Source organism: Numida meleagris, chromosome 4 (genome assembly GCF_002078875.1).
Source record: "Numida meleagris isolate 19003 breed g44 Domestic line chromosome 4, NumMel1.0, whole genome shotgun sequence".
Lineage (NCBI taxonomy): Eukaryota > Metazoa > Chordata > Aves > Galliformes > Numididae > Numida > Numida meleagris.
The window spans coordinates 6,158,332-6,171,795 of record NC_034412.1 but is presented as its reverse complement, the minus strand read 5'-3'; the positions used below and the strand labels follow the sequence as shown (position 1 = coordinate 6,171,795).

The 13,464-nt window shown below is 42.2% G+C and overlaps 1 protein-coding gene across 6 annotated transcripts in view; it reads left to right on the top strand.

Moving 5' to 3' along the window:
• TBL1XR1 (transducin beta like 1 X-linked receptor 1) overlaps positions 1-13,464 on the top strand; it is a 91,945-nt gene that overhangs the window by 55,094 nt on the left and 23,387 nt on the right. For 3 of the 6 annotated variants that reach the window (XM_021395579.1, XM_021395580.1, XM_021395581.1), the window contains exon 3: positions 3,334-3,401. The exons of the other annotated variants lie outside the window; for them this stretch is intronic. The gene's annotated coding sequence lies outside the window, so the exon portion shown is untranslated. The remainder of the gene's footprint in view (positions 1-3,333; positions 3,402-13,464) is intronic. 6 annotated transcript variants of the gene reach the window in all.

Below are 13,464 nucleotides of genomic sequence, written 5' to 3'. Positions count from 1 at the left end.
AAAAAAAAGAGCAGTGAAATGGGTGAATGGGTGCCAGTGTCATAAAGCAAGGAGGTGCTCCTGGGCCGTGGGTGCGTGGCTGAGCCGGGAGCACGCCCTAGCGGTGGGCAGACCCGGCCCCGCAGCCCCCAGGGCACCGCCTGCTTCTCCCTAATGCTGCAGCCTGAACTTGGGTTTTTTGTGCATCACAGCTGTAGCTGTCCTTTGCCGAAACACTGCATTGTGTATTTGCACTGGGCACCGTCGGGGGCGTTAGTAATTTGATAAAAACGAATATGATAAAACAAAAGACCCGCTCTGTAGTTAATTGTGAAATGTGGAAACAGTATATATTTACTTTTTATATGCAGTTTAAAAATACGCAGGCGTTTTAAGCTGCGGAGAGATCTTTTGCTCACAAGGCACAAATTCTTACCCGGTGAGCACTTCTGTAACAGATCTCATCATTAAGGTTGCCATTTAGAGTCACGTGAAGTGTTAGGTTTTCAGATCATCCACATTTTTGCCTTATTTTCTGTCCTTGTCCTCTCCCTGAGGCTGATTATTTTTTTTCTTGCCTTATTATTATCTGTTCCCCTCCTCCCAAGTGTTTTTGTTGTTGTTTTAAACAAGACTGTAGATTTGCTGTTTACTTTATTCATTATGTGTTTCCTCCAGCTTCCCTGAGATATTTCTAGCTAGGCTTCTCGTAGGAAAGAGAAATAAGACAACATGTTCAACTGCAAACCAGACCACAGCATTGCTGCAGAACGAATCTCCAAAGGTTAAATCTAGCAGGGGGAATTCCACCCTCTGATGCGCTCCGTTTCAGCACATCACTTGGTAGGAACACAATTAAAAGTGTTCCTTAAAGCATTAAAAGCATAAAGGTTGGGAAAGACCTCTAGGATCAGGTAGTCTAACCGTCCAGCTGCCGCCAGCATTGCCCACTGCCCACGTCCCTCAGTGCCCCATCTCCATGGTTGTTGAACGCCTCCAGGTTTGGTGACCACCGCTCCATGGGCAGCCTGTGCCAGTGCCCCGCTGCTCTTTCAGAGAATAAATTTTGTCCTTGTATCCAGCTTGAGTGTTCTTATCATACATGCTCTAGATCCTATTCATAGCTTTCACTTGATATATAATAATAATTAAAAAAGCAGTGCATCTACTCTGTGCCATATGCAAGGCTTTGCAGGACACGCAATAAATTTTACGGTAGTCATTAATTTGAAACCTGCTGCAACTGTTTCCAGGCTGACTGTGACTTTGGGGGCTCCCGGATCGCGCCGTGTGGTGCAGATGAATGCAGCAGCGAGCTGCTGGGTCTCTCTGAAGCCAGCACTGGTGCTTAGTCACCCGAAGGGCCGGGTGTGCTGGGCCCTAAGCTTAATTCTCACCGTGTGCCCTCTCAACCCTCTCCATCCCATGGCAAATTAGTTAACTGTAAACAGATTTCCTGTTGTTGTTGTAGGGGAGGCTAATAGAGCAGCGAGCTTCTGGTGTTTGGTGTGTGTTGTGCTTTTATGCGCGCTCTGTGGGGAATTGAGGAGAGGAAAGGAATTCCTCTTGAACTGGCTTCTGTTCAGGATGTGGTAGCGCACTGCTTTCCTTCAGGGCCTCCTTGTTTTTTTCTCCTATTTGGCACCATTTTGGGGGTAATATCAATTAGTTACTTCAAACAGCGTGTGCTCTGAATGAATGATAAACGCTTAATGCAGAATGCACGCAGTTCAAAGCATGTAAATATTGAAACATACCGTTCCCTCCTGGTAGCTCAGCCAGTGGGGCGGCAGCCCCTTGTGGTGATCATAGAATTGCGGGATCATTTGGATTGGAAGGGACCCTTGAAGGTCATCTTGCCCAACTCCCCTGCAATGAACGGGGAAACGAACTTTTGCACCATCGTCCAGCTCGCTGTTAAAATGTTTTAAGTGTTTTAAACTTTGCTTCAGATTTTTTTTTTTAAGTTCAGTGTTATCAATGTACTTGGTGCGTACACTTGAGTTTGCGGGAAGTGATGAGAGCAGCGCATAATATCTGAGCAGAGAATTCTAACTGCAGGAACATAGGCCAGGACCTCCCACTTGGCTTCAGCTGCATCTGTGCGTGTTGCTACAGAGAGGGAGCAGGACACTTGTCAAATCCAGGCTGGTGGATGGGAGAGGTTTTCCAAGAAATGGCGGGGGCAGTAATGAATGAACTGACTTGCATTAGTAGGAAGCTGGTATCTCCGCCACCGTTGACTTCTCACCCATCTGGGTAACTTGGTAACAGGCAGAGTACTGGAGGGGTTCGTAGAATTTGAAGGTGAGGTGAAGTTGTAGCGCTGCCCGCTGTTGAAGGCATGAGTTGCCTTTTTTTTGGGTTTGGTTTGTGTTTTAAGGAGCTATTTGGAAAGTTTGAATGTCGGCTGTAATGCATTAGTCAGCCTTTATGGTGGGAGTTTAGTATTTGGAAAAAAAAAATTGCTATTTTCCTCATCTTCTTCCACCTGGGAGAGGTTTTCTGTTTCACGAACGACGTTCCGCTTCAGACAGCATTTTTTTGATAGGTGATTCTTCTGTTGCTGTGCCCAGGCAGTGTTCCTGCTCTTTTACCTTCAAGCCTTTCCTTAATCCCTTGGTTTATGCCAGCTTTCTCTCCAGTGATTTCATCTGTAATGAGTATCCGTGGTAGGAATCTCTGTGTTACATAAAGGTATGATCAGTAATTGTTCTGATCACAGGTGTATAATGTACTTAAGTCCTAGGGAGCGGTTAAGCTTTGAAGTCGCTTGTGGAAATTAACTCCATGAGGGTATTGTAAAGATTCTTCCATAGAGCCGCTCTTCTTAATTGGCTGGTGTTAAACTCAGTTCTGCAGTAGTCAGTTATGAACAACACGGGCTGGGTTGGTCGTGGCCTTGTGTTTCCTATTTGTCGTCTTACTGTTGAAATATTTTAGTTGTATATTTTGGCTAAGGCTGAAAAAAGCCGCCGCATCAATACCGTGCCATTCGTAAGCTGGATCCTCGCAAAGTTCCCATTTGTCCGTATGAGCAGGCAAAAAGAAGAGAAATTCCATTGAAGAGAATGCTCTGTTCTGTGCTGGGGTTTTGTTATCGACTAAGAGTGAGAAGATAGTAAAATTGAATCTGTGCCTGTAGTTTTTTTAAGCATATTCCATGTAAGTAATCAAAAGATGGCTTTTAATTTTTACTTGTTTTGCTGCATAAAGTATGCTATAATCCGCAGGAAAATGAATGTTGTTTTAATGCTTTCACTAAAAAGACTGGTAGAAAAATAGCTTTTATCCTTTTTTCATCTGTTAAAATAAGTATTGATAGAAACTATCATAATATGGTTTGTGTTACAGGTGGTGTAATACCTGGGGCTGTACTGCTGCCACATCACAATTTTGTGGGGTTTCAGAGAGTAGTTCTGGTAAGGACACTCAATGATTTATCTCTTTTATTTCTCATAAAGGGGACTGATAATTTGGTACGTTGTAGAATTAGTAATTACAGTTACGTGCATTTACAGTGTTTGGTAGGTATCTGTTTTTGCAGTCCAACAAATCTCTCCATTAAGTGTTCTTTTATTCAGTGGTATTTTAACAGCTCCTTTTGGAGCTGTTATTGTCTAATGTGTAAATCCATATTCACTTTATTGAGAGCTGTTATAATATAACACATCAATTCACAGCACGGATGTATTAATAACCAGACCTTTTGACAAGACATCTTGTAAAAGCCGTGTTGTCTGTGTGATGCACGGATCCCTAGTGCGCATCAGCTTCAGAAAGGGATGGGGGAGGTACAAGAGTTTGTGTTTTCATTATAGCGTGGGTTTTTTTTTTGTTTTGAAAAGTCTTTGCTTCCTAAAGGAAAATATGAGTACGTTGTTCAGAGGGCAAATACCCAGACTGTGTGCTGTTATCACTCTTCTTAGCTTTAATGTACAGTCATGATTTTGCAGTTGTTTGCTTTAAATGTATGTAACTGCGGTCCCCCTATCATTTCTCTTGACTTGGCATACTTTTCTTGAACACACTTTCTTATCTTCAGTCTCCTCTCCTCTGCGTGGCTGGAGTTACAAAGGAGAGGAGATTACCTTACGTTTTCTAATAAAGGGAAAACTCATTCTGAACCGGTCTAGCGACGGCGGTGCTTACGTATTGTGCAAGAGCACAATCGAGTATTTGTTCTTGCAGCAGTGGCTAACTGATACTGCACTGGTATCTGTAGAATTGTTAATATATGCTGTAATTTAACAAATGCTTTGTGGGTGGAGCAGATGTCTTTTTTTCTTTTTTTTCTTTTTAAATCAATCTCTTAAAAATTTTTTGTGAGCCCTGCCTGTGTACTACCTTAAATCCATAGAGGGCACTCAAAGGCAGAGAGTTTGTTTTAAAAACCTTAACTTGCAAGTAGACCCCCACAGCCCGCAGAAGGAAACTGCTGACTGTTGTTAATGGCCTTGCTCTTGCAAGGCACTGTTGTTCTGGCTGTGCTCCAACAAATCACTTAAGCGATTGAAGTCAATGGGACTATAATGTGCTTAAATATTCTTCCGGATTGATCCGTAGCTCTCTATACTTTCACAAGCTCTTTTCCATCTTCTAAAAGCAAGGTGGGGTACACAAGAATTTTGTAATGGGGTTCTGTAGTCAGCCTAGGAAACTAGCAGTAAGCCCATCTGTGTTGGAAATGTGTTGCTTGTTGGGCTTTATTGTTTGGTTTGTTTTTTGCTTTCCCCTCCCCCTTTTTTTGTCTTTCAAAGTTCTGGTGGCTGATAAATTAGGGAAGTCAAAGGATGCCCTTTGAAGGTGCAAGTGAATGGGTGTAAAGATTGAAGCAGTTTTCACTGTTGTCATTGAATTAGATTGGCATATCTAAAATATCTGTGTATGGTAGCATTCGTGCTGTACGTTTTCCAGCCCTATAAATAGATAATACCTTGAGCATGCACAAATAACACGTGTACGCTTACATTCGTTTCTAAATCTTGGAGTAGAAGAACAGAGGCTTTTGGTTTTATGTGAGAGGAATGGCATCACGAAGTTTGGAGTAGCATTACTCAAGAATATTAAAAGGCGATTCTGCGAAGTAAAGACATCACAGCTTTATAAATATTGTAAGAAATGAAAGATGATGGGAGCTCTTTGGAGGCTGAAAAATATTGAGGATTTTTCAAAATGTTGTGGGCAATTTGTGCAGTCGTTATTAAAGCGTAATGTGATCTGGCAAAGACGTGGCCTTCTTCCCCTCCATCATCTCTTTATTTTCGAGTAACGCTCCCATTACTGGAAATGGGTGAGCAGAATTTCTCACACGGGGAACCTACGACTCCTGTGTTGGAGGCGAGGTAAAGATAACCCAGCACGCTGCCTTTCTTTTTCAAAAGCTGTCCTGTCTAATTTCTTTAGGGCTGAACTAGCGGTACTTAACGTGATAGCTTAACTCCGCGAAAGAGAGCACAGAGGTCGTGTGCGGGACAATTTGAAGACGATTTCTTTGCAGCTGTATATGTAATAGTAGCCTGCAGTTGTAAGGCATGGTGTATTTCCATCTCTGCTGATGTTTAGCTTTTCTGCGTGAAACTGTTTTCTCTACATGAAACACAAGACCACGATCGCGTTTCCAACAGCGCTAGCAGAGGAGACTGCTTGCCTTTTAACTGAGGGGGAATCCGTATCGGACACATGATGCATCTTCAGATTGTGAACGGGTTGCTTCAAAGGGCATTAATTCAAAAATTTATGAGACTAGATGTCTGATGTTGGCCTAAGCAGTCAGAAGTGTCCTGGTTTTGAACTTCTTGTCTGAATTGCATCCTTTGTGACTTTAATCAATTTTACAATAGTTTCTTCAGTAGGCTCCTGCCTCCGCTGAACGAAACGGTCGGTTTTGAATTTTGAAGGTTTCTGTGTGCGTGTAGGCACTCACTGTAAGCACTTGTGTACAGCTTTCAAGGATGCTTCCCTCCAAATAGAAACCTCGTCCACAACAGGCTGCTCTGTAATGGCTTTTTATATATGATGCGCTACAGCGAAAACAGTGTTCTTTTAAAACCTCTTTTAATATTTCGTAGAAACTCCTTTTGCGTGCCTCCGCAATTGTGTTCAGATTCTTCTAATCAAAGACCCTCTGTACAGTGCCAAATGAGCAAGAACATTTGGTACACGTCTTTAATCTTCAGAGAACGCCAGTGTGATTGCTTCTACAGATACAGGTGACTTTGCAACGTGTAGGAGCCATCTGGGGCTGTGTCACGGCAGGCGTGTTCGCAGAATCTCTGGGAAGGGTTCCTTTACATAAAAATGCCTCGAGACTTAACGAAAAACAGCAAAACAACAACAAAACCAGCAAAGTATCAGAACTTGGCACTCCTTCAGCATTGCCAGTAGTCTAGGGTAATTTGTTAGGTAAAAGAGTCCATTTTCAGAGGACAAGGAAAGAAGCTTGTTTTTATTTTTCAGGGTGTTTAGTGAAAGAGAAGACTGTTCTTGATGATTCAGATATTGGAACGACTCCCAGTAAAGAAAGGATGCATTGCAGGGTATGGAAAATCTTATCAAGGACGATGACTGTCGTGTCTGTCTTTTCTGTGTTACAGGCATATCAGCTCACAATACCTGCTTTTCTTAATATTTTGCTAGAAGACCTTTGATACGCTTTCATTTGGAGGGGGAGAAGGAACGGCAAATGCTGAAGCTAGGAAAGGGGATTGGATTAATGGCTAGCTAAGTTTTGGAGGCGTGCGTAAGTTTTTCATTAAATGGAAATACAGGTACAGCTAACGCAGATGAAGATATTCCATGCGAAAATACATGGCAGTAAGGCCTAGATTTTTTTGCTCATGACAAACTACACAGCGATAGGATATGGTGCAGAGTAGGATGTGGAGATGCGGGGACTGAACGTGTGCACTGTTGTGTGCCCAGAGCCTGAAAACTGCATAAATTGAGGAGGAGCAGTGTCAGGCTTAGAGCAGAGTTGCTGCACGGTTCCCAGGGCTGAGGTTTTCTGTTGGACCTGTGTACTGGTGAGGGTCTGGTGTGTGCAGCTCTGCTCATGTGCGTCAGCGTGCCGTCCTGCGGCGGAGCAGGGCCATCTGCTCCGCCAGTCAGTTCCTTGCCTCCCGTTCTAGAGCGTGTGTGGTAGAGACGCTGACAGCTGTGAGAGAGAGATGATGAGAGAACGGTGGCCCAGCAGTGCCCGAGCTTTCATGTCAGTCTCTTACCATATGGTGCTTGTGCTGTCACCAGGGTTTTAGCTCTGCTGTGCTCTGTCTGAGCAGTGGTTACGGAGCTGCTGAGCAATCGCTACCTCCCCCAGCTCCAACGCTACTGTTGCTGCCTTCGATTCTAAGAAGCCATCACCTCCAAAAGCAGATCTCTGCCCTCATGCCTACATCTGCATGACCTACGCCAGCAGCCCTTTGTCTGCCTCCGTCTCCAGACGCATCTTGGCACGTGCAGCCGATTACACCAGGATTGCAAGCTGGTGCACAGTGCAGTGAAAGAAGAAATGAGAATGCGACTTCTTTTTTCTCAGGTCGTAAATATAAAATAGGATGATTTCATTGATCACACTGAGGCACTGCACGGACAAGTCGCTGCGTGCTTTGTTTTGCCTGTGGCTGCAGTTGGTCCCATTCACGTATCACCGTGCCCATTCTCATCAGGAGCTTTGAGACCATGGGTATTCAACTTTCATCCAAGTATTTGATTTAAATTTAACAGATGACAAGAGCTTTGAATGCCAGAGAATAACGTTTTCAGACAGTGTTTGTTTCTTAATTTACTTCATAGTTTTTGAGGGATGTGATCTCGATCTTAGAAAATACACCAAGATGGCAAGTACTTTCTGTTCTTCATTAGTGATCAATTCCAGTAGGGCTTGTGAGAGTTCAGGTGCTCCTGGAAAACTTAGCTATCTAACTTCAAAGTTCATCAGAAGTTGAATAGTTCACGTTTATGATCCATTTTGACTCTCATTTTTCTGAAGTAAACTTTTATGCGATCAATTAATTTTAATTCATTGATCGCTTAATTTTAATTCATTCAGCTCCTTTTTCTAAGGAATGTCCTGATAGTTATTTCTTGTTGGTTATTAATCTTTAATTAAAAAAAGACATAGTTGAAAATGCTTTCATACTATCCTATTGCACTCGGTCTTGTGTACGTCGGTATCTGGTTTGTTCCTGAAGCTCAGATCCTGCAGTTCGATTGGTCGTGCTAACGATAAGACAGCTTTAAAGACTCAGCAGCAATTTGCACCTTTTTCAATGCTGTTATTGCATTTGGTTTTGTTAGGTGTTTATTTGGGAATGAAAATCAAGTGGTGTAGGTGCTGTTGGTGGAGTGGTTGTGAGGAAAGTGCATCTTGCTCTGCGGATTAGCAGTCTAATAAGGCTGGGATAATGGGGGTGTGTGGGAATGAGCATATCTAACGTAGATTCACAAGTTGTTTTTATATGTGTATCTATATATGTAATGTTCACATGATCAGTTGCTGAAGTGTATTATTTCTGTTTTGGCAAAAGGGTTTTTCCATTTATCTTTTTTCTTAATTTCAGAGCTCATGATGGTAATTTACCTGTGTATTCCTGCTGGCTCCTTTAAGGCTGCTTTAGTGGCTGGGGTAGATGTGAAGATGCTTGAGTAAAGGAAATAAAGTCGAGTTTTTAATCTGAGGGTAAACTTTCTTAAGCCTTCCTTAAAACTCTTCATTCAGGCATAGTGCTGCAGTCAGTCGTGGGTTATATGTCTTTAAGTCTTGTAAGCGAACATCTTGGGGCTAGAAAGAACTTGTCAAGTTGCACTTAATTTATTCCAGGCTTTAGGGTATGTTTTGTGGCTGCTGAAAACTTTGAACGCTAAATATGATCAGTGTTGGCACATATTTTCAATACCAAATTCCACTGTTTGACTGCAGTTACATTCTCAGCATGTTTAATATCTGGGTTAATATGGAAAAGGAAGGCAGACGTCCAGCATTGTGAATCCTTCACTCCGAACAGATTCACAGGACGGCCCTTCCCAGCCCTGTGCTACACGAGTTGCTTTTGCTCCAGGATACAGCGGAGGGCATAAGGCTGAATGGCCAAGGGCGAATAAAATGAACGGAGTTTAGGTGGAATGAGTACCACTGGGGTTAAGGATGAACTGAATTTTATTCAATTACCAGGTTTTATTGTGAAAAGTGTTGGCAACTCATCTGTTGTAACAGAAAAGCAGTGAAAAGAGCGCGGAGTAAGAGATTTCAGAAGGAAGTACTGATAAAGTCAGTGCTCTTGGAAGTGGTCAGAGAGATGAGTGCGGGAGAGCAGAGTTAGCGTAGGCTATGCATGGTGAGGAGGTGAAAGCCAGGGCAAATGCATCTCCACAGGCTCAAGATTGTGTGTCAGATCAGGAGATGAAAGCCAGAAGATGGATCACCAGCTTGAAAAAGATTGCAAGTACAATGGATAGAAACTGTAAAAGGGTGATGATATTGGGAAATGGAGTCCATACACCTCTGTGAAAAAATCTCAAGACAGGGATGCTCTTGTAGGTGTGCAGAGATCCTTTCTGCAGATGCTGTTGAGTTACCATCAGGTAACAATATGAACACATTACTCAGACGGAATCAGCGGCAGGCTGCACAGCCACAGTAAGTTTTCCAGAACAACACCGAAGTTGAAAATCAACTGATTACAGAAGTGTGCTAAAAAACTGCAGCACTGAGAAGTGAGGAGCTTTAGTTCACGCTCAGGGTGAACCTTTGTAACCCATCAGTATGCAGGTCAGCTGCAGCAGTGTGGTGAAAAACTGTGTCGCTGTTAGTGCACCAATATCCATCAGCTCGAGCAATTGATGTAGATGTAATCACTGTCTCTAATAGAAATGAAGTCAGGGTAATGGAACGTTGTCACAGGATCAATGTCTCCTGTTTTGAAAATAAACCCCCTCAGCTTTGCCTTTGCATTTATGTACCAGCAGGCGACCATATCATTCAATTCAATTGACACCATCTCTTAGAGCTCTGAATGATCTATTGTGGGAACATCAGGAACAACACATTGGAAAAAATGGGATGTTCTTGATCAGACTTACAGGCCATGGGTTTCATTGGGTTTTCCAGCAGTGAAAATGAGAATAAATCAGCTGAGAGCACAAACTTAGCGCAGTACGGAGGTCGTTAACTCCATTTTTAGCTTCAGTTGTTCATTTTTTCCATATTCTTGATCAAAAATGTTGGGCCGTAGCACTTGTGCTTATTTTCAATGATGAGTAGTCACACATAGAAGACATTTTTGGCTGTTGCCCCTCCCTTCCCTTAGTCTCAGCAGAAGCTCTTGATAAGGCTTATTTTGACTGATTCAAGAGCTCTTCTCATTCAGTTATTTTCTCTGAAATTTTTACACAGCTTGATCCAAGTGAGGATTAATGGGTGTGTTCCCACATTCATCCATAATTAATATTTCGCCAGGGCTTTGATGCAGAACAGGACATTAGCGGTCGTGTATTTGCACACTTAGAACTGGATGCATGTTTAAGAGTTATATTGCGTTGGATTTTAAACAATGTAGCATGTAATGCTTATTCCAGTTTGCATTTTTCTTGCACTTGATTCCAGAAATCTGATGTTAGATCCAGAGAATGCCAGCAGGCTGTTATTTCAGCACGGGCTCATTAAAGCCATTTAATAATTTGTCAGAGCCTCCTCGGGAGAGGGTCTGTGCAGTTGATTGCAAGAGTCTTTATTTAAATCAGATATTCCTGAAGAATTGTAGCTTCGTCTAAAGGGACGTAGCCTAAGAAAGAGTTGAAGAACTTAAACAGCATTTATTCAAATATCAAGTATAAGTAGCAGAACCATCTGAAGTCAGTGTAGGGATTTACAAAATATAGCTGCCGGGAAGCACTGTAAGATGCCCTACAGCTGGGTGGGAAGCTGGGTGTGACTCCAGAGAGCATGGAAACTTTGGAGCTCTAGCATGGGAAGTGTGGCACCGAATACACTGTCACTGGTCTCAGCTTTCACAGCCGGGATCCCAGTCTCCTGGGTCACGTAGCATATGACTTTGGGGAGGAGATTCATAGTTCAGTAATTAAATACTACTTTGCTCTAGGCAAAACCAGCAAATAGGTTTCATCTGCAGCTGATTATGTAATAAGCGCTCAGGACTGTGCTTGGTGTTCCTGGGGACTGAGTGCTCAGATAAGTAGACAGTGACTGTTATTTTTAGCGAAGGTTTTGGGTGGTTTTTATTGTTGTTTCTTTTTTTTTTTTTTTTTCTCCCTTTCAGGGTTGCAGTTCTTTTTCTTCAGAAAATTGCAGACTGGCTTTGTCATCTTGCATGCTTCATACTCTCAAATTGGCACAGAAAGACAGAGACTGCTGCCATAAATTAGGTCACTAAAGCTGAAGTACAGAATACAAATATTTATTGCCTGAGCTAAGGAAAACAATTCAGATGAGGAAAGGAAAATTTATTTATTTTTGTCGGTATTTGGCAATGAAGCTGTATTCCTGAGATTAAAAGTAAAAACAAAGCAGTAGAGTTGTAAGATAAGTCTGAGAAGCATCTCTTGTGTTAAATTGCTGCAAGGAAAACCAGCAAAGCTTGACCTTACGGTAAATCACTAAGAAGGTTCATGAGGTAGGATTACAGATAGTTTTTCATGCAGATACACATTTGACATGGATTGAGCTTTAACAGCAAAAAAAAACAAAAACAAAAACAAAGGGGATGGGCACTTAAAGATAGCAGTATAGAAATGCAGGTAAAAATGCAGAAAATAAGATAGCATTCTTTTTGGAATATGTTACAAAAAAGTGAATGCACGTAATTTTAAAAATATTTACTTTTAAAATAAAAAAAAGTCAGTAAGAATTCCTAATTGCAGGTTTATCAGATGGTTGGAGATCTCAGTGAGGAGTGATTTGTATTGTGCCCAGTATTGGGCCCTGTTTCTTGAAGGAAGATGTGAAGGAGCAAATAGGATTGCTGAAAGCAATGCGTTAGAATAGTTGAAAGAAGAAAAAAAAAGTTGTCGTTTTAAAGTGTGAGAAAATGTTAATTTTGACTGAGGTGAAATTGATTTGATCAATTGGTATGTAGTGGGCATACAACGCTGGTTGCATACTGTACGTTTGAAATACAGGACTCACCAGTTTGTTCCTATACGTTGTCTGTTACAAACAGCATCTGAGCAGTTCTATCTGTAAAACTCCTTGAAATGCTTCTTGCTGTGTTTGGAAACCAGATAGTGTGGAGCAGCCTCGTCCTGGGGAAGAACCTGGGAGAACTTTGGGAGGAGAACAGCAGCCACCAGGAGCAGTGTTCCATGGGATGCCAGGCCAAAACTTCTGTTCACAGTGTGAACTGTGTGCACTGTGTACATGTGGACCAAAGATGTGTCAGGTTTTCATGGAAGAGGAAGAAATGAAAAGGACTTGTGACGGTGTTTTCATGTAGGAGATGTTATTGTTTTTGTAGCCAGGCTTCTGTTTTTTGTGCAAAAATGGAGTGGGCTGTTCATATCTGAACACTGAACAATTTTCAGAGCTACCCAGAGCATTAGCTGTTCCCTTTAACATATCGTACTGGTATCAAACTAATGATTGGTATGTTTGGGGAATTGTTGCTCACAGCAGCTTGCTGGGCGGTTCTGTTATCCTGCCTAATCAGGGTGTGTTAGAGCCCACCTAAAATTGCAGGACTGTTTCTTTCTTAAGCTGTTGCTGGATGATGGAGTAAATCTTAACTGTAGTAAATCTACTATGTATTATAAAACGGTAATGAAGGGGCACAAAGTGCTAATCTGATGTATAAACTTTCTCTGCTGGTTCAAGTTTTTTTTTTTTTTAAATCACAGAAAAGCTATTAGGCAGGGAGCCATATCAAGCAGCATCTGTTCACTAGCATTTGGCATGAACCTGGAATAAGAGTACAAAGCTAGCATAAACATGCATGGTAGAATAATAATTTGTCAGAAATGCAATCAGATTGGTACTGCTGGGTACCCATTAGTCTGTAGATCCAGTTTTCGTGATAGTGGAACTCGCTCTCTCTAGAATGGATTCTACTTGCAAATGCTGCACAAAGTATGAGGGAATGTGGATGGTCCTTGGGGGCAGGAGAAGCCACGTTAACTGCTGCATGCTGGTGTTTCTGAGTCACGGTTGTCATGTTGCAAAATACAGGCACGTTTTCACCGAGCGGAAGCTAAGATGGAGTTGGTGTGCGGGCTCTGAGACAAGAAACCTAATTTCCTTTGAAAGAATAGTTTCTGAATGACTTAGACTCCAGCCTTTGATTCACCGCTTGGCTGAGTTGGGTGAATTTGTCAAAAGCACAGGAGTGCATCTTTTCTGGTTCTTACTGGTGTGTGACACATTAAGCTTTTGACTAGATCTTGAGGCCACCGTAAGTATAGGCAATTGGTTCTTATTTTGCGTCTGGTATGTTATGTGCCCACTAAATTAATAATGTTTTGGGATACCTTGATTCT